Source organism: Sus scrofa, chromosome 2 (assembly GCF_054392235.1).
Source record: "Sus scrofa isolate SSC_HxYL_T2T_F1_AM1 chromosome 2, Sscrofa_HxYL_maternal_Yorkshire_Landrace_v2.0, whole genome shotgun sequence".
In the NCBI taxonomy this organism is placed as follows: domain Eukaryota; kingdom Metazoa; phylum Chordata; class Mammalia; order Artiodactyla; family Suidae; genus Sus; species Sus scrofa.
The window spans coordinates 98,118,092-98,142,952 of NC_139384.1; the positions used below are offsets into that span (position 1 = coordinate 98,118,092).

General features: G+C 41.6%; 1 protein-coding gene and 1 long non-coding RNA gene across 6 annotated transcripts in view; both read right to left on the reverse strand.

Annotated features, from left to right (window-relative positions):
- Positions 1 to 24,861, reverse strand: part of ARSB (arylsulfatase B) — a 163,345-nt gene that overhangs the window by 37,191 nt on the left and 101,293 nt on the right. For 2 of the 5 annotated variants that reach the window (XR_014838113.1, XR_014838110.1), the window contains one exon: positions 22,772 to 23,939. The exons of 2 other annotated variants lie outside the window; for them this stretch is intronic. The gene's annotated coding sequence lies outside the window, so the exon portion shown is untranslated. Of the gene's footprint in view, positions 1 to 22,771; positions 23,940 to 24,861 lie in introns of those variants that run through there. One more of the 5 variants, XR_014838111.1, reaches the window with a different exon arrangement.
- On the reverse strand, positions 1,961 to 11,099 carry LOC146405603 (uncharacterized). The gene is made up of 2 exons (XR_014838114.1): positions 7,623 to 11,099; positions 1,961 to 2,843 (listed from the first exon to the last, which is right to left on the reverse strand). It is a non-coding gene; the product is annotated as an uncharacterized LOC146405603 (long non-coding RNA).

Consider the following 24,861-nt stretch of genomic DNA (forward strand, 5'->3'; position numbering starts at 1 on the left):
TAAAAAAAAATACTTACTTAAAAATATACCACACATGGCATACAGAAGCTCCCATGCCAGGGAATCAAACTTGTGCCACAGTTGTGACAATGCCAGACCTTTAACCTGCTGAGCCACCAGGGAGCTCCTAATTTTTATTTTTTAAATTTTATTGAAGTATAGTTGACTTACAATATTGTGTTAGTTTCCGCTATACAGCAAAATGACTCAGTTATACATATATTCTCTTTTCATATTCTTTTCTGTTATGGTTGATCATGTCCCTTCCACCCTCTTTCATAAGCCCAGCTGAAACCCAATCTCTTTTCTGAAATCTTCTGAGAACTCTATTTAGGAATATTCTTTTCCTCCCCACATAATATCTCACCTATATCTACTCCCTCTATTACTCATAGAGCTCTTCAGATTCTGCTGTTGTGTATTATTGATCCTGAAATGTGTCTACATTTTATTTCCCTGACTTATTCCATGTTCTGAGGACAAGGAACTCTGGGTTATACTCTGCATCCCTATAGCAACCTCTCTCACTGTGTCATCCTTATACCATTAGAACTGCCTGGGCATTTGACCAAACTATGGCTTCAGAGATCATGCAGCTGTACAGAAGGAGGGCCCAGGAAGCTGCATTTTTAACATGCCACCAGGTGATTTTTATGCACTCTAAAGACTGAAGAGCACTACATAAAAGGACTATATCCAAGAACTAGGTGAGTGCCATGAACATAACCACATAGTATTTGTTGAATATACAAAGACACTTAAAAAACCCCCGCACTAAACCAAACCAAGACAACAAAAAAAACTATGTGTAACATTAAAGGTATGAGGCTTATGTAATTTTATGTCTGTAAGCTTAACTGGAGTTCCCGTCGTGGTGCAGTGGTTAACGAATCCGACTAGGAACCATGAAGTTGCAGGTTCGATCCCTGCCCTTGCTCAGTGGGTTAACGATCCGGCGTTGCCATGAGCTGTGATGTAGGTCGCAGACGCGGCTTAGATCCCGCATTGCTGTGGCTCTGGCATAGGCTGGCAGCTACGGCTCCGATTAGACCCCTAGCCTGGGAAACTCCATATGCCGCGGGAGCAGCCCAAGAAATGGCAAAAAGACTGAAAAAAAAAAAAAAAAAAAAGCTTAACTGCAACGCAATTATCTTCTCATGAAGTTGACTGAAAATGAAGTGATTATTTTATTTATTTTATTATTATCATTATTATGATTATTATTATTTGCCTTTTCTAGGGCCACACCCGCAGCATATGGAGGTTCCCAGGCTAGGGGTCTAATCAGAGCCATTGCTGCCGGCCTACACCACAGCCATAGCAACGGTGGATCCTTAACCCACTGAGTGAGGCCAGGGATGGAACCTGCAACCTCATGGTTCTTAGTCAGATTTGTTAACCACTGAGCCACGACGGGAACTCTGATATTTTATTTATTTATTTATTTATTTATTTATTTATTGCTTTTTAGGGCCACACCCATGGCATATGAAGGTTCCCAGGCTAGGGGTCCAATTGGAGCTACAGCTCCTCCTAATTGGAGGTCAAATGGGCCTCTCCTTTTCCCAAGAATTTTTTCTTTGGCTTTCCTTCTTGTCTCCATTGTTTCTTTCCTGCTTGTTGTCTAAGGGATTGATTACTTTTCACCCATTTCTCTGTGACTCACAAGTCCAAGATAAAGAGAGAGCAGATGCAAAGCACAGGGCCCACGAGTTTACAGAGTACCTGATTCAGATTAGAACAAGACACCGTTTCTGTGCCAGGAAAAATAACTTGGCAAATGGAGGACAGGCTGTGCGTTGGTGCAGTTAGCAACCTATGAAACTGTCCATGGCAGCCTGTCAAAAAAGGGGGAGGAAAGTATCTGAACCTACTATCCTTGCTCCCACATTTTCCTGAGATAGCTTTTCCAGATCACTGTTTTTGTCTGACTTGACTTTGTTGTTTTATTTCAAAATTATTTTTATTATAGTTGATTTACAATGTTCCATCAATTTCTGCTGTACAGCAAAGTGACCCAGTTATACATATATATACATTCTTTTTCTCAATTATCCTCCATCATGTTCTATCACAAGTGATTAGATGGAGTTCCCATGACCTTTATTCTTTTTGTTTTTCCAGGTCCCGATGCGATTGGGTAATAAGAAACTTCCAAACATTATGCATTTGAATGCTCAGAAGAAAGCTGCAAGTGACGTGTTATTGTGAAACTCATGTGAAGGACTTCCTTTTTCTTTCCATAGAGGAATGAACAAAGGGAAAAGGCTTTATGAGGTGGGGAAAGGTAAAATAAAGAACTCTGGACCTAGAAGAAGACTAAGGAATTCTCATCTCATTCTCATTCTCATCTCATCTCTGGAGATGTTTTGAAATAATACAAGGAATGATCCACCTTTGGTAGCTGATGGTTGATCTGAGCAAGGCGGCCTCCTGAAACCCCTTCTTGGCCATGAAGGCGCTTCCCCTACGTCTGCTGGAGCCCCTGAGGCCTTGGGGACCCTTTTAGAACCACAACTTTGGCTCTAAAGCTCTCACTTCTTAGGTTCTGAGTTATCTCCTTTAGTAGAAAGCTGGTGGTGGCTACAATAGCAATAGGCACTCAGGCAGGTCTGTAAAATATATAAAAGTATTTTCCTGGAGTTCCCATTGTGGCTCAGTGGTAACGAATCTGACTAGCATCCCCGAAGATACAGGTTCAATCCCTGGCCTCGCTCAGTCACTAAGGATCTGGCATTGCTGTGAGCTGCAGTGTAGGTTGCAGACATGGCTTGGATCCCGCATGGCTGTGGCTGTCGTGTAGGCCAGCAGCTGCAGCTCTGATTCGACCCCTAGTCTGGGAACTTCCATATGCCATGGGTGCGGCCCTAAAAAGACCAAAAAAAAAAAAAAAAAGTGTGGTCATTGGTTACACAGCAACAGGAAGTGAACCCAGCCGCCCTCTGGGAGGGTTTGGGGGCAAGCGCTCCACATGCCTCTTGATTCTGGTTCACTCATGTCTCTGCCTGGAGAGATAAAGTATGGGCACGGGTAGGCCAAAAAACAAATGGCAGCCCTGGTTCTTCTTCTTCTTGTTCTTATTCACCGACCCATTCAACCAGCTGCCTCAATTCTCTCCCCTCAGCGCTGCCCTCCCCAGTACCATGCATCTGTCAGATCTTCCTTTTGGCCCTCGGTCTAGCCGGCCTTGTGCTTCTTCAGTACGAGGCTCTATGCTCTGGCTCTGTCCTTGAAGCACTCAGGACCCCACTTGGCTTAAGCAATTAGAAATACAAATACAGATCTGGCATGATCAGTGGGAGCAACCTTGAGAATTAGATAATGTGACTTGCAGAAAATGAACTTGAACAGAAACAAGTTGAAGTAAGATCCCTGACCGACAGCCAGGGCTGCTCAGACTTGAGCATTTGGGATGAAGACAGCCACCATTCTGGGGGCTTTTACTGGGACTAGAGATAAATATCAGGAATAAAACCCCCCCAGGTTCGGGGCTTTACCCAAACTAGGTGGCACTCAACAGAATAGCACTCCAGAATCTAGTTTTCTTGACACTTCAAAATCCTACTTCTCTTGTGTTTAACTTGAAAAAGAAATCCATCAAACAAAGCTGCTTGTATTTCTAAGAGAGAGGGAAATGATTTTCAAGTGCCCTGCTTGATTCCCTGTCATAACTAATCCCCTATTTCTCCTTAAGCAACTTGGCTCAATCCTCTTTTTAGGGCTAATTATGTTCTGCCTTGCATTCTAAGTGACTGTTTGTAAATGCCCCACGCCCACAGCTCAGGGACAAGGGCATGTCCCCTTTATCTCTGTAGCCCCCAGGGCCCGCCCAGGGAACATTTAGCCTTTTAAGGAGTCCACTCCGAGCACTGAACTGGATTTATAGTGCAACTTTGCTCTGCTGTCATCTTTCAGGTAGGGGCTTAAGGTTCCTTGATCCAGGGAAATGAGGGCCAGGTGGCAGCTGCACTCAGCCCACTCCTGGAGTCCCCTCCCAGGAGTGAGGGGCTGGTGGAAGGTGATGGACCCACAGCCCCAGGAGGCTGCAAAGAACGGGGAGGGGAAGGAGGCTCCAGATGGAAGGGCAGGCCTCTAGGCCAGCAGCAAACAGGCTTGCTCTCTAATTTGATCTTTTCTTTGCCTTGGCCAAGGCCAAGTGCATTCCCTGTAGAGCAAATGTGAAACAATGCAGTTGCTGTTTCAAAGCAGCAAAAAAAAAAAAAAAAAAAAAAAAAGGCTGGTGGTGGGAAAATGTGAGAAAAGCATTTTTCTTGATTTGTTTTTTAAAATCTATGTTGTAGGAGAAGCAGGTGTGAAGATAAAATATGCAGTAAATTCTGAACTGTGAAGGGAAAACATTTTCTCTAGCCCTTTTAAGTCTTTGACACTTTATTGAATCATTTATTCAGTCCCTCAGCGAACTCAGCAGACACGCAAGCCTCACTCTATCCAACTCTTTTTTTTTTTTTTTGCCTTTTCTAGGGCTGCTTCCGGCGGCATATTCCCAGGCTAGGGCTCGAATCAGAGCTGTAGCCTCCGGCCTACACTACAGCCACAGCAACGCGGGATCCGAGCTGCGTCTGCAACCTACACCACAGCCCATGGCAACACTGGATTCTTAACCCACTGATTGAGGGCAGGGAGCGAACCCGAAACCTCACGGTTCCTAGTCAGATTCATTTCCACTGCGCCATGACGGGAACTCCTCTATCTACTTCTTGTATGGGCTTGTTTTCTAGACAAGAGGGTCTCCAGAATAGGGACCTCCTCGGTCCACTGTCACATCACCAGTGTCTAGCACAGTGCCTGGAGGACAACCAGAGCTCACGAGGTGCTGGCTGGCCAGCCAGGCAGTGAACCCAGCGATGGAAGCAGAGAGGTGAGGGTGGAGCCTCGGGGTGGCAGGGTCTGCTTGCAGGAGAAAGGCCAAGTTGCCTCACCCTGAAAAGGAGCCAAGGGATTTGGAAACAGGAGGCCCCTTCAAACCTGGGGGTATTTGGAGAAGAAGGCAGATTACAGTTATGTGAAAAGAAAAGAAACATGCACTTAATGGGCACAAATCAGCATGTGGAAAAAAATTCATCTAGGACCAACAGACTATCATACTAAGTGAAGTCAGTCAGACAGAGAAAGACATGAACCATATGATGTCATTTACATGTGGAATCTACAAAAAAACATAGGACTTCCTGTGTGGTGCACTGGGTTAAGAGCCTGGCATTGTCTCTGCTGCAGCGCAGGTTCAATCCACGGCAACCTGGTGCAGTGCGTTAAGGATCGGGCATTGCCGAAGCTGTGGCACAGGTCAAAGCTTTGGCTCAGATTTGATTCCTGGACTGGAAACTTCCATACACCACAGGTGTGGCCAAAAAAAAAAAAAGAAAAGAAAATTATCTAAATGTAAATTTTTAACATGACTGGTGAAATAAACTACAGAATACTGTGCAGCAGCTGAAAGAATTAAGTAGATTTATACCAGGGTTTCTCAACCTTGACATTACTGACATTCGAGATGGATAATTCTTTGCTGCAGGGGCTGCCTGTTCACCGTAGGATGTTTAGCAACATCCCTGGCCTCTAATGACTAGATGCCAGTAGCACCCCCATCTAGGTCATGACCCTCAAAACTGTCCCCAGGAGTTCCCGTCGTGATGCATCGGAAACAAATCTGACCAGGAACCATGAAGCTGCCGGTTCGATCCCTGACCTCACTCAGTGGGTTAATGATCCAGCTTTGCCATGAGCTGTGGTGTAGGTCGCAGATGCGGCTTGGATCTGGTGTTGCTGTGGCTGTGGTGTAGGCCGGCAGCTCCGATTCGACGCCTAGCCTGGGAACCTCCATATGCTGTGGGTACGGCCCTAAAAAGTAAAATAAATAAATAAATAAATAAATAAAAATAAATGTCTCCAGAAATTGCCCCTAGTTGAACACCACTGCTTTATATGTACAGACCTGGAAAGATCTCTAATGCAGATGTCTGGGTCCAAAAAAAAAAAAAAAAGACAAAAAAAGTCAATTTTATGATACCATTTACATGAAAAAAGTATCATATATATAAATACACACACACACACATAACTCCATAAATCCATATCATACAAGTAAGTGCATCTACAGTTGGTCCAGAAGGACAAAACTGTTAGCAGTGGGTGGTTTCTCAAGGAGGGATTGGGATTGGCGGGGAGGGATTGTCACGGTGAATTTTGCCTTTATTTGGATGGCCTGTATTTTTAAAAAAGGAAAATGTACTTGGTGTTAAAATTAAATCATTTGTAAAAGGACAGAAACTGAAGATATGGAGAAAGCACATGTAAGTTACTCCTCGATGAAGTTCAGAGATGAAGAGAAAGATGGCCAGAATGAGGCAGAAATAAAGGAAGGAATTTTTAGGATGTAGGAAACTTGAGCACTGCTAAATTTAGTCAAGTTACAATTTTGTCTAAAGCATTATGAAGTGGGGGGGGGGTGAATAACTTCTAGAATGCTTCCACTTATTAGCTCAAGATTTCAATAATGCCTTGCCAGCAATGACTTTCCCACTACAGTTAAATATGCATGAAATGATAGAATTTCTCTTTCTGTTTTTCCACTGCATGTTTCTTTAATTTGTGTTGCTTTGGTGTGTGTACGGTTTCTGGAACTAAAGTGCTGATGCCATTATGAAAACTGTCACTCTTCAGAGTTGGAAAGACCTGAGAATAAAAGCTGACTTTGACGTGTGGGTCTGGCATGGCTGGGTATCCTGCAGGAGTGTATTTGTTTTTCATTAATTTGTTTGTCATTTTTCTCCATGATCTATGGAATCTTTCTTTGCCCTGAAGCAAATGTCAGAGGTTTCTCTTGGTTCTGCTGGGGTAATGAATTGTTGAGAAAAAGAAATTTTTCTTATATGCTATTTGATTGTGGAAGGAGACATTTGGTGACCTTTTGCTGTTTGATAGTGATAATGAATTTCCTGACAAACGTGGAAATTTTGGGCTTCTTTATTAAAATAATAAGGCTTGAGGAATAACTTTGACCTGGACCTTTGTAGAATTAATCAAATAGAGATTTTGGAAAAATTGATGAGTTTGGTCTTTACGGAGACACTTTAATTTATTCCTGTCACCGAGGCAGTACACAGATCTATACTGCATAAAAACATCAAGCAATTAACTACAGACCCAAGTCCCAGAACAGAGATTTAGATGGGTTTGGGGGAGGAGGTATAGGCTCAGGGACTTGCAGCCTGATCCAACACTTTTTTTTTTTTTTTTTTTTGGTCTTTTTCTCTTTTCCAGGGCTGTACCCACGCTAGGCTAGGGGTCTAATCAGAGCTGTAGCTGCTGTAGCTGCCAGCCTACAACACAGTCACAGCAACACCAGATTCGAGCCATATCTGCGACCTGCACCACAGCTCAAGGCAATGCTGGATCCTTAATCCACTGAGAAAGGCCAGGGATCAAACCCGCAACCTCATGGTTCCTAGTCGGATTCGTTAACCACTGAGCCACAACGGGAAACCCCTAATCTCTCAACACTTTAAAAGAAAACTATACCAAGTCCTCTTAGAATGATCCAAAGGCGTCAATTCATGGGGAAAAAAAAGAATAGGTTTTCTTCTCTGCAATATTATCGGAACATCAAATTCTACCATTTTTCCCTCTAAAAGTGGTAAGTGACTAGATATGTTTTTCAGATGCTCTTAAGTTCTAGACATCTTTATGCTTTTGTTTTTGAGAGGTGAGAAGAGAAAACCAACTCATCAAGTCCAGGATGCATGACAAGCTCACTCAATGACGCTGGGTAAGGATGCTCTGTGTTCCTTGGAGACAGAGTGACAGAGCTACAGGTATCCCAGCTACTGCTATGACCAGCCAAATGGATGCACAACCCGCACCGGAGTAATAACCTCTCAGGCATTTACAAAGACATGAGCATGGGGAATCTTCCTACTTTCCACGAAGCATCCTTTGTCACCCAGTTTCTCCATGTAGTCTCTCTAGGGATTCACTGGAGTTTCTCTGAACTCATTCCTATTACTGTGCAAGATCAGAGCAGTACCTGGAAGGAGGCAGAATCCACAACCCAAGCAGCATCTCAGAGAATCGGGTAGAAGTTGGCTACCACATTCTTGACTTGGCAACCACTTCCTGGGTGGTACATGCTCAGTTCACCACCATTTTTTGGAAGCTTGAATCTTCTTTCTGAATGTTGATGGAATGAGAACATCAGGAACAAAAAGAAAAAGGAGCCAAACTTCTGAGATAAGGTTTAAAATCTTCACACCTCGCTGGCTTGAATATATTTGGAATTTTTTTCGTCAAATACCGGTTTACTTTAGGATCAGCAAACAACGTGGCATTTGGATAACGAGAAAGACAATGTAATTTGCTATCCAATTAGCCTGACTGTGAACTTGAGGAAAAATTTATAAAGATCTATAAAACAGTTCTGAGATTTAAGATCTTGTATCTCTGTCTTTAACTGCATATCTCATGAAAATATTTAATTCGTCTTAAATCGTCATGCAAATGTTTTAAATTATTAATCTTGAGCTTCAAAGTGGGTGACAGTCCCTTCTAGACTAAGGACTGGCTAGCCAAAGGATGGTCAGAAAACCAGTAGCATCAGCACCTCCCAAGAGCTAGTTAGAAATACTCAATCCAAGACCCTGCCCAGTCCAACTGAATTAAGTGATCCAGGCACTTGCTCAAGTTTGAGAAGCATTGGTTTAGAGTCAGGTGCCAGACCAGACTTTTGGAATACAGTGTCTTCACCTGGTGGCCACAGGTAAGTTCCCAGGCAATGCAGTGAAGTTGTTCGTACTGTTCTCAGACAGCTCCTCCCTCCACCACTAACAGCCTAATTTCTAGTATTATCTTTTCATCACCACCTCATTAATGGTCAGGAGCTGCCCCTGACTCCTGAGAGTAGACCACAGCTCAGGTAACTGTCTATGATTTTCCAAGGTGGCAAAACAATGCCAAAATTATTATCCTCTTGATTTGGGGTCAGATTAGAGAGAAGAGGATGCTTGGTGTGGAAGCAGCTGGAAGGCTGGAGTACCACACCGGTAATACTGTGCAGTTTGACAGATATGATCAGAAACTCTAAGGAGTGGGTTTTTCTCTCACTTGCTTACTTCTGCTTCTAGAAGTAAAGCAGCCTGTGTGCAATGCAAGTGCTTATAAGCAGGCCTAAGGTCAAGAGTTTGTTTGGTTTAGCAGTTAGGGGAATTTAATCTCAAACCCAGTTGGTTTTTAATTCAACTTAATGACCCAGCCTTGATGAAGTGCCATCAAGTTATCTCAAAGAAAGCAGATACTACACATGGGAAGAGCTGAGGTCATCCTTGAAGCTGCCAAGCCATCAACAATTTGGAAAGTGAGGTTTTTTTTTTTTTAAGGGAAAATATAAAATTATGGAAAACATGTCATTCTTAGATTTGCTTACATGCTCTTCCAAGTGTCTGGTGATTTATATACATCTTTTCCCATTCTTTTCTAATTTTGTTTCCACTGTCAATATTTTCATTTTAAAAGAATGTATATGCATTGGAGCTCATGGCCAGATAAATGCCACCCTTTATAATTTGTGGAAAGTATAAGAAAAAAATAACATCCTATAAATTTTAAAATATGGCTGAAATTAGAACAAGAAAAAGGTTTATATTTGTTTCAATTTCTAACATTAAAAAGTTTAAACACTAGTTTAAGAGCTAAAAATCAGACACTACATTCTAACTTGTCCAAGAAAGAACCCAAATCCAACCCCCACCTTTCTGTAAATGAAATGTAGGTCTTGCAAATAATTCTTACATCTCATGGGGGAAGGGAGGGCTAGACTGGGGGTTTGGGATTGGCATATGCACACTGAGGTATATGGAATGATTGGCCAACAGAGACCTGCTGTATAGCACAGAGAACTCTGCCCACTATTCTGCAATGATCTATGTTGGAAAAGAATCTGAAAGAGAATGGATGTGTGTACATGTATAACTTAATTACTCTATTGTACAGCAGAAATTATCACAGCATTGTAAATCAACTAAACGTCAATAAAACTTTAAAAAATGAAAACAAACAAACAAAAAAGCCCCAAGTTCACTAGAGTTCTCATGGATTGAGCTAGCAATTACTCTAAAATCTTAACTGCATCCATGGAAGGAGTAAGAGTCAATTTAACGGTGGGTGCAGTTTCTCTAAATCCTCCATGTGCTGTATTAAAACCTATTTCACCACCCAAAACATTCTTACATCTCAGGCAAAAGATGATAAGGGAAGATGGTACCGGAGCTGAGTTTCTTTCTCTTTCCTCTTTTATTCTTATTATCATTTTTGAGAAAGGAGCTAAAAGTCAGATAAGTACCAAATTATTTTCTGGAATGAGTTTTTATAAAATAATATAAAAGAAAGGCTCTGAAAGGAATTTTTTAAGTGGTCAAAAAAATCATGACTTCCTAAGTCATTTTAAATTATCCTAGTGTCAGACTCTTACTTGCTATTAATTAAGCCAAATCTAAGTTTTTTGTCTTTATGAACAAACATTAACTTTACAAATCAAGTACCCCTGACACCTATCTAATCTCTTTATAAAAGATCTATTCAAGTCTTTCCTTTTCCCATTTTTCCTTAAATGAAGAATGACACGGACTCAACAGCCACTTTTTTGTTGTGCCGCTGCTCTGGATGCTTGGAGACAGTAACCAATACAAAAGACAGAACTGTCTGCCCTTGTGCAGCTCACATTTTAATAGGAGAGCAAGACGATACATAAGTATTTAAAACAGAATTGTGCCACATGGTGACAGGTGCACTAAGGAAAGAAATGCAGGCATGGGGGATGGGCGGGAGGGTGCCCAGGTAATGCCTAGAACACGTCAAACACAAAGAGACCACCATGAGGTTATTTTCCCTTATTAGGATGGCTTGCTGAACCAGAATACTTCTCCCCATCCACAGGCTATTAGATCACTGACCTAGTTCTATATATCTCATATAAACTAGTGCTCCAGCTTTTATAGTCGATATTACTCTAACAGCTTGCAGAAATGGAACCCAAAGATAATCCATCTATGCCATTTTTAGCAAAAAAAAAAAAAAAAAAAAAAAAAAAAGCCAATTTATCCTCAGTAAAAAAATGCCAACGTGGAACATGATACAGAAATATGAAACTATTTCGCAACATAAAATAAGGAGGCGAACATAGCACTGTGGAGGTCGAGACAGTGTGAAAACTATTTGCTGAAGAAAAAGAGGAAAATGTCAGCACCAACTCTGCATACTTCAACCAAACGAAATATTAGTTCCGTGAAAGAAGAAGCAAAAGATAAAATGTTTCCTTCTTTAAAGAAAGAGTTGGAAAGTTTGTAGAAAGGCAGGAAAGAAAGATATTACTGTATTACATTTTAAAATGGCATTGGAATTATTAAAGAGAAGCTGAAGGAGATCTGTAAAGTAAAATAAAATCAGCAAAGTGGAACTCACCACAGACTATAGGGGGAAAGGGCAAAGAAAGAAAAATGAGAAGTGAAAAAACACACCAATGAAGGGAAAAGGTTGTCCAACATACACATAAGTGGTGTTACTGCTCAAAAGACCAGAGTACATTTAACGGAGATGAAATCCAAAAATTGATCAGATTAAAACCTTGCTGGGATTAAAAAAAAAAGAACTTGAACTGTGCAGTGCTCACTGTGCACCACGAAAAACTGATGAAATGAATCCCAAATATACTGGGAATATAAATATTTTTAGCTATCAGTACCAAAGACAGAACACTATAATTATCGAGGCCAGAGGGAGAAAAACTGGATATCTGCAAAGCAAGGATGTCAGAGGACATCAGCACTGTCTACAGAATTGTGAAGGGAAAACACTGTGACCTTGAGATTATTTACCCAGCAAAGGTGTCGTAACAGAGAGACATATTCTCGAATATGCAAGGCCTCACAAAGCATACCACCCATGAAATTTCTATGGACAGAAGGTAATTCAAAGATGTACATAAACATATTTTATGTTTATATTAAACAAGACAATAACCGAAATTTCTATCTCAAGATAAAATGTGTTATATTAAAGGGAAGTAAGCAGGGAAATCTGCAAGTAATTTACATGAAATTAAATCAGTTCTTCACTCCAGCACCCTGGTGTCACTTCCTCAGTAAACTGATTACATCTTTGTCTCATGTTCTACTTTTTTGCAAACTAAGACTAAGAGAGTGAACAGGAATGAATTATTCAAAATATGATGCTGAAAATATTAATTTCATAAAATAATTCAATTCTCTAATACCTCATTGTAAATGTTCAATTTCTGGTAGAATGATGAACTTGAAATCTCAATAGATCCTCCCTCCAAAAATGGAAAAAAAAGCTACCTAAATTCATTTTTAAAAGAAAAAAATTTCAAATGCATTGATGCTATGTTAAGAAATTAATTTTGAAAACTATAAGGTGAGGACTGCTTCTTCCAACCAAATAGGAAAAATGGGAATGGTGGTCAAAAGGTGCAAACTTCCAATTATAAGATCAAAAAGATCTAGGGATCTAAAGCACAGCATGGTGACTATAGTTAATACTGCTGCACTGCATAATTGAAAGCTACTAAGAGTGATCATAAATGCTCTTACCACTAAAAAAAGAAAAAAGTAACCATGTGTTGCAAGGGATGTGTTAAACTTTATTACACTAATCATTTCATAATATAAACATATATCATATCATTGCACTGCTCACTTTAAATTTATATAATGTCATATGTCAAATATATCTCAATAAAGCCAGGGGAAAAAAAGATAAATATCTCCAGCTCACAGAAACTCTTCCAGAGAACACAAAAAAAGGGAGTACTATTGGACTAGAGATTATCTTATTAAGTGAAGTAAGTTAGAAAGAGAAAGACAAATACTGTATGATATTACTTATACCTGAAATCAAAAATATGACACAAATGAACTTACCTACAAAACAGACTAAGGGAGGACAAATTTATGGTTGCCAAGGTGGGGGTGGGGAGGGATGGATTAGGAGTTTGGGATTAGCAGATGCAAACTACTATATATAGAACGGATAAATAACTAGGTCCTGCTGTATAGCACAGGGAAATAAACTCTAGTCCTGTAATAAACCATAACAGAAAAGAATTTTTTAAAGGGGGAACACCGTTCAAGTTATTTTATGAAAATGGCATAACCTTAACCAAGACCTTACAAAAATAATATAAGAAATCATAATTACAGAATACTCTTATACATAAATATGAATGTAAAAATGCTGAATAAAATATCGGCAAATTGGACAAAGCAATGTTTAAACTGAGGGTTTCTTAAAAGTGCAAATTTGTTTAACATCAGAAAATTAACAAATCAAGTGAGAAAATTATATGATTTTATTCATAGAGGCAGAAAATTTGTGTTTTTTGTGTTTTACTTTTTAGTGCCACAGGTGTGGCACATGGAAGTTCCGAGGCTAGGGGTCAAACCAGAGCTAAAGCTCCCTGCCTACACCATAGTCACAGCAACACAGGGTCCGAGTCATGTGTGCGACCTACATCACAGCTCATGGAAATGCTGGATCCCCGACACACTGAGCAAGGTCAGGGGTCGAAACCCACATCCTTATGGATACTACTTGGGCTCATTACCTTTGAGCCACAACAGAACTCCAAGGCAGAACATTTTTGAAAAAAAATCAAGTACCTATTCATGATTTTAAAAATTCAACAGGGAGTTCCCGTCATGGCACAGAGGAAGTGAATCCAACTAGGAACCATGAGGTTGCGGTTCGATCCCTGGCCTCGCTCAGTGGGTTAAGAATCCGGCGTTGCTGTGGCTGTGGTGTAGGCTGGCAGCTGTAGCTGCGATTAGATCCCTAGCCTAGAAACTTCCATGTACCTCGGGTGCAGCCCTAAAAAGACAAAAGACCAAAATAAATAAATAAATAAATAAATAAATAAATAAATAAATAAAAAATAAAAAATAAATAAAAATTCAACAAACTAGGAATAGAAGAGGGTTTTTTTTTATTCTGATAAAGAGTATAAAAAATCTACAACAAACACTATACTTAATAGCAAAATTTTGAAAGCTTTCCCTCTGAGATTGGGAATGAAATAAGGATGCCCGATCTCATCACCTTTATTCAATACTGAAGAAGTTAGAGGTATAGGATAGGCAATGAACAAAAAATTACTATCATTCACAGATTACCTCCTTATTGATATATAAACACAACAAATTATTAGACTTGAAAATAGAGTTTAACATTATTCATTGGATATAAGATCAAATGTCAACTGAATGTACAAGTCAACTGAACTACATGCTTACAACTAACAGAATTCAGAAAGAAAAAGGGACCACTTATAACAGCTACAAAAACAAAGTATCTAAAGACAAATCTAGTAATATCTAGTGAAAAAAAAATCTCAAAAATTGTAATACTTTCCAGGGGGTCATTATGGAAGATTACATTGAAGGTGAGATATACAGTGTCCATGGAGAAGAAGACAATGTTGGTACGAACGACAATTCTCTCCAAACTGATCTACAGAGTCAATGCAACTTCAATCAAAACCTTGATTTTTTTTTTAATAGTGACCATAACAATATAGATTTTTTTTTTTTTTTTTTTTTTTTTTTTTTTTTTTTGTCATTTCTTGGGCTGCTCCCACAGCACATGGAGGTTCCCAGGCTAGGTGTCCAATCAGAGCTGTAGCTGCCAGCCTACGCCAGAGCCACAGCAACACGGGATCCAAGCCGTGTCTGCAACCTACACCACAGCTCACAGCAACGCCGGATCATTAACCCACTGAGCAAGGGCAGGGATCGAACCCACAACCTCATGGTTCCTAGTCAGATTCGTTAACCACTGCGCCACGATGGGAACTCCTGATTTTTTTATTTTTAAACTGTAAACCTACCCTGCATTCATTACATCATTACTAAAACACACTTTTTTGAGGACCCAAATGTGAAAGATTAAACATGTGTAGGACTAGAGAAAAACTAAAGTGAATTTGTGAACTCAATATGCAGAATTTTTTTTAGCTGTGCCCACAGCATGTGGAAGTTCCTGAGCCAGGGATTGAACCTATGCCATAACAGTGACCTGACCTGTGGCAATGACAATGCCAGATCATTAAGCAGTCGGTCCTGAACCAGTGTCACAAGAGAACTCAAGGATGAGGAATTTTTTTAAAAATATAAACACAGTGGAAGAACTCTATAAAACAAGAAGTTTCAATTTTAAAATTTAAAATATACCATAAAATAAAATTAAAAGAAAAATATTTGCTATATAACAGCAAAGAACAAATTTTTAACATATAAAAAGTTCTTATAAATTTATAAGAAAAATCTTTTTTCCTTAATACGAGAAAAGATAAAAACTAGTAACTATGGCCCCCCAATAGACGGCAAACATGAAAAATGGCCTAGCACCACAAAGGAAACCATAAACAAAAGAAAAAGACAACCCACAGAATGGGAGAAAATATTTGCAAATGAAGCAACTGACAATGGATTAATCTCCAAAATATACAAACACCTCCCACAGCTCAATATCCAAAAAAACAAACAACCCAAAAACAAAAATGGGCAGAAGATCTAAACAGATATTTCTCCAGAGGAGACATGCAGATGGCAAAAAAAAAAAAAAAAAAAAAAAAAGAAGAATGTTTCCTTGAAGCTTGTCCCAATGCCCCTAATCCAAGCCCAATCCTATAAGATGCTTCTCATATACAAACACACCTTGTTCCCCATGGTGTATGCCCTCCCTTGTTGAAACAAATACCAATAAACCAAATTGTTCTGTCAAAAAAAAAAAAATGAAAAGATGCTCAACATCACTAATTATTAGAGAAATGCAAGTCAAAACTACTACAAGGTGCCACATTACACTGGCCAGAATGGCCATCATCAAAAAGTGTACAAATAATAAAGGCTGGAAAGGGTGTAGAGAAAGGCGAACTCTCTTATACTGTTGGTGGGAATGTAAATTGGTGCAACGACTGTGGAAAACAGTACAGAGATTCCTCAGAAAACTAAAAATAGAATTACCATTTGATCCAGCAATCCCACTCCTGGGCATCTATTCAGAGAAAACCATAATTCGAAAAGATACATGCACCCCAATGTTCATAGCAGCACTATTTACAATAGCCAAGGCATGGAAGCAACCTAAATGTCCATCAATGGAGGAATGGATAAAGAAGATGTGCTATATATATACATACATATATATATATATATATATATATATATATATATATATATATACACAATGGAATATTATTCAGCCATAAAAAAGAATGAAATAATGCCATTTGTGGCAACATGGATGGACCTAGAAACTATGATACTAAGTGACATTAGACAGTCAAAGACAAACATATCATATTACCTATATGTGGAATCTAAAAAAAAAAAAAAAGGATACAAATGAACTTATTTGCAGAACAGAAACAGACTCACAGATGTTGAAAAACTTATGGTTACCAAGGGGGACAGGTTGGGGGTGGGAGGGCTGAACTGGGGATTAGCATATGCGCATGGAGGTATATGGAACAATTGGCGCATGGGGACTTGCTGTATAGCACAGAAAACTCTACCCAGTATTCTGTGATAATCTATGTGGGAAAAGAATTGGAGAGAATGGATATGTGTATATGCATGACTGGGTCAATTTGTTGTATAGCAGAAATTATTACAGTCTTGTAAATGAACTATACTTCAATAAAACTTAAAAAAAAAAAGAGAAACAAAATATAGGGAGAGTGTCCTGGATTACCCAGCTGAAACTAATGTAATAAAGGCATCATTTAAAAGTGAGAGAGAGCTGAAAGTGGTCAGAGGACGATGCGTGATGATGGAAGCGAGCTTGGAGTGAAGCGCTGTGAGAAAGACCCTCTCCATTGCTGGCTCTGAAGATGGAGCAAGGAGACCACGGGCCCCGTAAGGTGGGTGTCCCCTCGAGGCGGGAAAAGGCAAGGACATGGATTTCTTCCCCCTAGAGTCTCCGGAAAGGAATGCCTCCTGACACACTGGACTTTTGTCCAGTGAGACCCATATTAGACTTTTAACCCATAGAATTATAAGATACATTTCTCTTGTTTTAAGTCATTACATTTATGAGAATTTGGTTTAGACAGAGAGAAAATTAATACAGTGTTAAATACTATCTTCTTCCATTCTTTCATTCGAGAAAGATAAAACCAATGTTGTCGAAATAATAAATTTAAAACTATGCTTTTTGAGGACGTCTATCCTAATCCCCCCAAATGCCTCTCTTTCTTTATTTCTCCCTTGTACACTAATTTGTTGCAAATTTACTTTATAACTGTGTTTGTATCAGGTATTTGCTGCTTGATCACTAACATCTTCTACGACGAGTTACTTAAGGTAGACCATGTACTCAGCTTTGTACTGAGATTACTTCTCAGAAACGTTTTGAAAAGTTTCATTTCAGTCTTATGTGTAAGCACCCAAAAGCCCCTAAAAATCTGACCAGCTTAGTAAATATTTAGAAAGTGGATTTACTACACTTTAATTTCATTGGATGTGTCCCATAAAACTTAGGGAGGTTTTACGTTTTTCCAGAATTTTATGATTAACAAGTTCAAGGATGGTATGTATCTTTACTCTTACAGACAGTAAGGCTGGAGGAAGATGTCTGGTCTAGACTAGGAGAGAAAGGAGAGAGTTTGGATATTCCCAAATCTTGAAGAAATCTGGGTACCAAGAAGGCTCCAGTGTGGAGGATGGAGGAAGCCCCGCTGCAGGATTGGATCAGAGAGACTATTTGGAAGGTGGACAACTTGTATTGAGTCTCAAAATCAGCAGAGCTCTTTCTTTTTTTTTTTTTTTTTGGCTTTTTCGGGCTGCATCCCTGGCATATGGAGGTTCCCAGGCCAGGGGTCTAATTGGAGCTACAGCTGCCAGCCTACGCCAGAGCCACAGCAATACTAGATCAGGTGAGTCTGTGACCTACACCATAGCTCATGGCAGTGCCAGATCCTTAACCCACTGAACGAGGCCAGGGATCGAACCCACAACCTCAGATTCATTTCTGCTGCGCCACGACGGGAACTCCAGCAGAAACCTTTAAAAAAACCAGAATGACCAGGCTAGACTTGGAAGCCACTGCTGAAATTTCTGAGCTCTACCAGAATTAAAGAAAAGGAAGCAAAGCAAGAAGAGGTCCTTTGGAAATGAGGATTTGGCATAATTGCAACCCGGGGCGGGGGGGGGGGGTGCGGGGAGAGCTGTTGTGTAAATGGGGTTCTGGGCAAGTCACCACGTGGCCAGACACCCTTTTCCCAGAGGCAGACCTGGCCCAAGCCCTCCAGTCGGTTTCTGGTACCTGGGTCTGCGAAGCTTTACAAAACGTGCTTCCCCTGATCTGCAAACATAAAGTCGGGGCAGTGGGATTTGCCATTTCTGTGTCGTCTAGGCCTGCGGTGAGGATTAATTAGTGTTTTTAAAGTGCTGTGGGTTTGGTTTGGCTTATTTATTTTCTCAGGATGAAAGCCAGGACGCCCGCACCAAGCGTTAACAGCGAAGGTTTGATGCCTGTTACTTGAGACGCACTGTGTGAAGTGGGGCGGGCGGAAAACGAGGCTTGTGGGACTGCCGCCGGCATCAAAAAGGCCACATTGCCAAACACACTTTAGTGCTCCCTGAGGTGAAGGGGGCGGAATCAAAGCCTTTGAAAAATCAAGAGGGAGAAAAGTTATCTGTGTTTAGGCTCCGTGATAGAGGGGATGTCCCAACCTCCCCCCTCCCCCTCAAGGAAAATTTGACGAGCTGCCCAAGACAAATATTGGCAGCTAGAGAAGACACAGAATTCTGCTAACTTTGTGCACACTGTAAAATGAGCTCTTATATTTGATAAAGAATTGCAACCCCAGGCAGTCAGGGCCTCAGGGCTAAGAGCTGAGGAGAAATGTTGTCACACACTAGCTTCTCTGACCCAGGACACGTGAGCATAGGGTCCAAGAATTCTGGGCCCCACTTCCACTCACTAAGAACCTCACAGCTTTCCAGGTATTACAATCCCACCGGACCCCTTTAAGCTGGTTTTTAAAAATAAATCTTGATGGCTGAATTCCCGATTATGGAAGAACTGGGTGCTCATTGCTAAGAATTGAAACTGCAGAGATCCATAGCGCAAAAAGTGCAGACACTGCACCGCCAATCCCAAAGCCAGGATATAATTGCTGTTTACTATTATTTGGACACATTTAGGGAGATAGCTCTTACTGTCCCCAATTTATAGGTCATAAAACAGATACCTCAAAGAACTGAGCCACAAGCTCACAGGAAATAAGTCAAAGCTGGAATGCCAATCTAGGTCTTTCTGGAGTTCTCACTGTGGCTCAGTGGAAATGAATCTGACTAGCATCCATGAGGATGCAGGTTCAATCCCTGACCTTGCTCAGTGGGTTAAGGATCAGACGTTGCTGTGAGCTGTGGTGTAGGCTGAAGACCTGGATTGGATCCCAAGTTGCTGTGGCTGTGGTGTAGGCCGGCAGCTACAGCTCTGATTCGACCCCTAGCCTGGGAACCTCCATATGCCATGGGTGTGGCCCTAAAAAGACAAACAAAAAAAAAACCTCTTTCTTTCTGACACCCCACAACTCTGCATGTTCCATTAGCCTACCCGGCCCCATCCCACACCCTGCTTTCTCATCCGCCACCATCTTCAAATATGATTAACTACAAGGCCCCCACAGGGTTTCCATAACTAGCTTTACAAAGGGGATCTACCATCATCCATAGAGTCGGATTACACATGCAGGCAAGGCTGGCGTCATGTCTAGGTCCAATTTCCCAGCTCGTTTAAATGTGTCATCCTCAGAGTTCCCGTCATGGCTCAGTGGTTGACGAATCTGACTAGGGACCGTGAGGTTTCGGGTTCAATCCCTGACTCGCTCAGTGGGTTGGGGATCCCGTGTAGCTGTGAGCTGTGGTGTAGGTCGTGGACGCGGCTCGGATCCCGAGTTGCTGTGGCTCTGGTGTAGGCCGGTGGCTACAGCTCCGATTGGACCCCTACCCTGGGAACCTCCATATGCCGAGGGAGCCGCCCTAGAAAAGGCAAAAAGACAAAAAAATTACAAATAAATAAATAAATAAATAAATAAATGCGTCATTCTCCAGGAACATGCTGTGATTTGAGTGAGATGGTGAGATCTTTCCAGCAAAGCCAGCATAGAACAGAAAGTAAAGAGACCCCTGAAGTCAGTAGATGGTGTTTTATGTGCGACGCCTGGGAACCTCCATATGCTGTGGGTGCAGCCCTAAAAAGAAAAAAAAAAAAAAGAGTCAGAGAAGCAAAGCAAGGTGGGGAGGTGCTGCAATGGTGCTGAGGGGCAGTTTCAGTGGAATGACGGAGGTTGGAGGAGGCAGACTTATATTCCGCGTGTGTCTTTGGGCTGCTGGGAACCACTGACAGCGGTCAAGCAGGAAAGTGAGGGCCTCTGTCTGCGTCCTCTTACAACAAAGCCTAAAAGCGAAATGATCGCCAGTACCAACACCTGCACCTAGCACGTCGAGGACAGGCCGTATCTAGAATAAATCACCTCAGGAGTGGCCAGCTGAGGTCAGGGAAGGGATCTGAGTTTGCTCTAAAGAGGAAACAGGGAGCAGCTCCAGGCAGGCAAACCCAGACAACTCTTGGAGCTCGAGCACAGCTCTGGCAATTTTACCACAGAAAATGCGTGTGTGTTGGTGGGGGTGGGAGCAAAGACTTTTTTTTCACCCTGTAATCATGAACAGAAATAACATCCCATTATAACCTTTAAAGAGAAGAGGCCCTTTCAATGCAAGAGTAACAAAGCTGTATGGTATCACTTTGAAGACGTGGCCTTTGGTGTGGAAAAAGCTAACATCTGTCAGGGCCCTTCATCTATAATCAAGCTTCTACCAGCAGAGTCTGAGCGCTCATGTGCATGCATATGTGTCAAGTATCTACATACCAGGTATGTGAGAATTCTAACAATTCACAGAATACCACGTCCAACTTGCAAGGTGAGTCGTGGTCGCAGACAGAGTAGCGTCTTGACCTCAGAAGAGCCCAGGTCAAGCCTGTGAGGTGGGTGGATTCATTTTCTCAAAGGCAAACTAAGGCTCTTGAAATCACTTCTCCTCCAGGTGTGAGGCAGGCTGACTAGAACTGAGGGGAACCACTGAGTTTGCAGCTGGAGCACCTCCGATCCGGGTAGAGCGGAATTCATACCTGTAGGACCTCAGAGCCCAACTGGCTGGCATCATGACAGGCTCCCACCACTTTGGATGTTTTTAGCCTTTCCCATTAATCAACTTAAAAGGATATGGTGTTCCTGTCATGGTGCAGCGGAAATGAATCTGACTAGGAACCATGAGGTTGCGGGTTCGATCCCTGGCCTCGCTCAGTGGGTTAAGGATCCGGCGTTACCGTGAGCTGTGGTGTAGGTCACAGACATGGCTCGGATCCCGAGTTGCTGTGGCTGTGGCACAGGCCCGAAGCTGTAGCTTTGATTAGATCCTGAGCCTGGGAACCTCCATATGCCGCGGGTACGGCCCTAAAAAAACAAAAGACAAAAAAAAAAAAAAAAAAAAAAAAAAAGGATATTATTCTGGTCCCTCAGGCTTTCTCACAGGTTTCCTCCACACCCCACCCTCTACTGCTGGAGAAAGACACTGAAGCCAGGTCAGCCTGCTAGAAAGAAACACTCGAAAGACATTAAGTGGGTGGGTGGGGGTGTAGAATAAACAATTCTTAGGTTCTTAGAAAGGAGGGAAGAGAAAAAGGTACTATCTGAACAGAGACCCAAACATGTCCCTCCAAAGTCACCTCAGAACAAAGCCTCTGAGGAGGAATAAAAAGTTCCCTCACAGGACACCTATACAGCAGAAATGATCTGAACTGTACACTTAAAAATGGTGAAGAGGAGTTACCTTATAAATCAACTATGATTCAATAAAACTTTAAAAAAAGAAAAAATATATACAGCAGAAATCAGAAATGATCACAGCCTTGTAAATCAACTATACTTTAACAAAACTTAAAAAACGGAGTTTCCGTCATGGTTCAGTGGTTAGCGAACCAGACTAGCAACCATGAAGTTGAGGGTTCGATCCCTGCCCTTGCTCAGTGGGTTAAGGATCTGGCGTTGCCATGAGCTGTGGTGTAGGTTGAAGACGCGGCTCAGATCCCGAGTTGCTGTGGCTGTAGTGTAGGCCAGTGGCTACAGCTCCGATTGGACCCCTAGCCTGGGAACCTCCATATGCCTCGGGTACAGCCCTAAAAAGCAAAAAAAAAAAAAAAACCACGAAAAAACCCCACACATAGGAAAGCACACCACACATGTGACATGGGTCATGGGAGCCAGGAGGGTGGGTAGATAAAAGTAGAGCCAGATTTGGGGCACTGAGAGGACCAGTGACCAATGAAACAATGACAGGGAACTTTCCAGGGAGGCAGGAATGGGAACAGCACAGAGAGAGAACAGCAAGAAGCAGCAGTGCCTTAGACTCAGAGGGGAAGTTGGGCTGAGCTGAGACCAGCCTGAGACATATTTATAAATATGTATTTGTCTATCAAGAAGGTCTGGAGGAAAGGAATAAAGAGGGCAGGGAAAATGCCACATCATCTCTTGGCTGATATTTTCAATTAAGGGAAGAGTGAGGATGACATTTATATGCTGGGTAAGTAGTTTCAAACATCTGTGTGTGATAATGTTAATTAAAATAGAACATAGCTTGTGACCACTAAGTTTTTGGGTTTTTTGTTGTTGTTGTTGTTGTTTTCTTTTTTTAGGAACAAAATGTAGGACGCAAGCTTAGGGTTTCAAAGGAGAGTGTGGATTCCCATCTGGAGGCACTTTTAAGTTCAAGAAAGGCTAAGAGACAGTAAAAGAAAGACTTTAACCTGTTGATCTAGTCATCTTTTGTTAACAAAGATTTATTGAGAACTTAATGTGATGATAGGCCTTGGGCTATGCACTGGGAATATGGCAGTAAATGAAAAAGTTATAGATCCTATCTTCATGCAGTTTCTATGCTTTTTTGGGGAGTCGTACATTTTATTTTAAAATTTTTAAATTGTAATAAAATCACCATGACATAAAATTTACCATTGTAAGCATTTTGTTTTCTTTTTACATCCACACCTGTGACACATGGACACTCTGGGCCAGGGGCTGAGTACAAGCTGCAGCTGCAAGCCGATGCCACTACCACAGCTGCATGGGATCCAAGCTATGTTTGTGACCTACACTGCAACTTGCAGCAATGCCAGATCCTTAACCCACTGAGCAAAGCCAGAGATTGAACTCAGATCCTCATGGATACTTGCTGGGTTCTTAACCTGCTGAGCCACAGCGGGAACTCCTCTTAACCATTTTTAAGTGTTCGGTTCAGTGACACTAACTAAACACATTCACCTCGTTGTGCTACCATCCCCACCATCCATCCTTAGAACACTTCCATCTTATAAAACTGAATCTATACCCATTATGAAAAAGCTATAACTCCCATTCCCCTTTCCATCCAATCCCTGTTCTGTACTTTCTGTCGATGATTTTGACTCTTCTAGGTACCTCATGTAAGCAGAATCAGATACTATTTGCCTTTTTTTGTGTGATTGGCTTATTTCATTTACCACATTGTCCTCAAAGTGTATCCATGTTGCAGCATATTTCAGAATTTCCTTTCTTTTTAAGGCTGAGTAATATTCCATCATCTGTGTGTACCACATTTTGTTTATCCAGGCCCCTGTCAATGGACATTGAGGTGGTTTCCCTCTTTTGGCTATTGTGAATAATGCAGCTCAGGTTTCTGCTTTTGATTCTTTTGGGTATATATCCAGGTATGGAACTGCCAGATCATATGATAATTCTATTTTTTATTTTATTTATTTTTATTTTTTTGATTTTTTTAGGGCCGCACCTGCAGCATATGGAGGTTCCCAGGCTAAGGGTCCAATTGGAGCTGTAGCCGCTGGCCTACGCCACAGTCACAGCAACGCCAGATGCGAGCTGCCTCTGGGACCTACACCACAGCTCATGGCAATGCTGGATCACCAACCTGCCGAGAGGCCAGGGCTTGAACACACAACCCCGTGGTTCCTAGTCAGAATTGTTTCCACTGCACCACAACAGGAACTCCTGATAATTCTATTTTTAATGGTTTTGAGGAGCTTCCATACTGGTTTCCATGGCAGCTGCACCATCTTACATCCCATCAGCAGGGCCGAAGGGTTCCAGTCATTTCACATGCTCATAATAGTTGTTCTTTTCCTTTCCTTCCTTCCCTCCTTCCTGTAGCCCTCCTAATGGATATGATCTATGGTGCTTTGAGACCTCCTCACTCTTTAGTAGAATCTCCTGGTCTACGGGAGATCCTACAACCTCTGGGGCGTGTGTGTGTGTGTGTGTGTGTGTGTGTACACCAGTCTTCTGGAAATATTTTTCTCTAAGTGTCCAAGCCACAACCTACCAAGCATATGTGGCCATGGAAACCTTTTGCCTGTGCTGTTATTGTGCTAGAAGCACTTTAGGAAAGACAGCAGAAATCACAGCCGGTTATACTAAGAGCCTCACAGCAAGCAGCACCGTAACCGGGTCACAGAGGAAGACAGTTCTCAAGCTCCCGTTTCTGATGCAGCTTAGTGAGTGACGGGGGGCTAGAGGCTTTTCATTTCTAGATGGCGCTTAGTGGGTGAGGACAGCTTATAACCATTATAACGTGGGCAGCATATTCAGCATTTCCCTGGATGTTATACTGGTTTTTGCAGTGCATTAAATTGCTCATAAGTTGGGGGGTTTTTTTGTTTGTTTGGTTGGTTGGTTTTTTTGGCTTTTTAGGGCTGCACTGGTGCCATATGGAGGTTCCC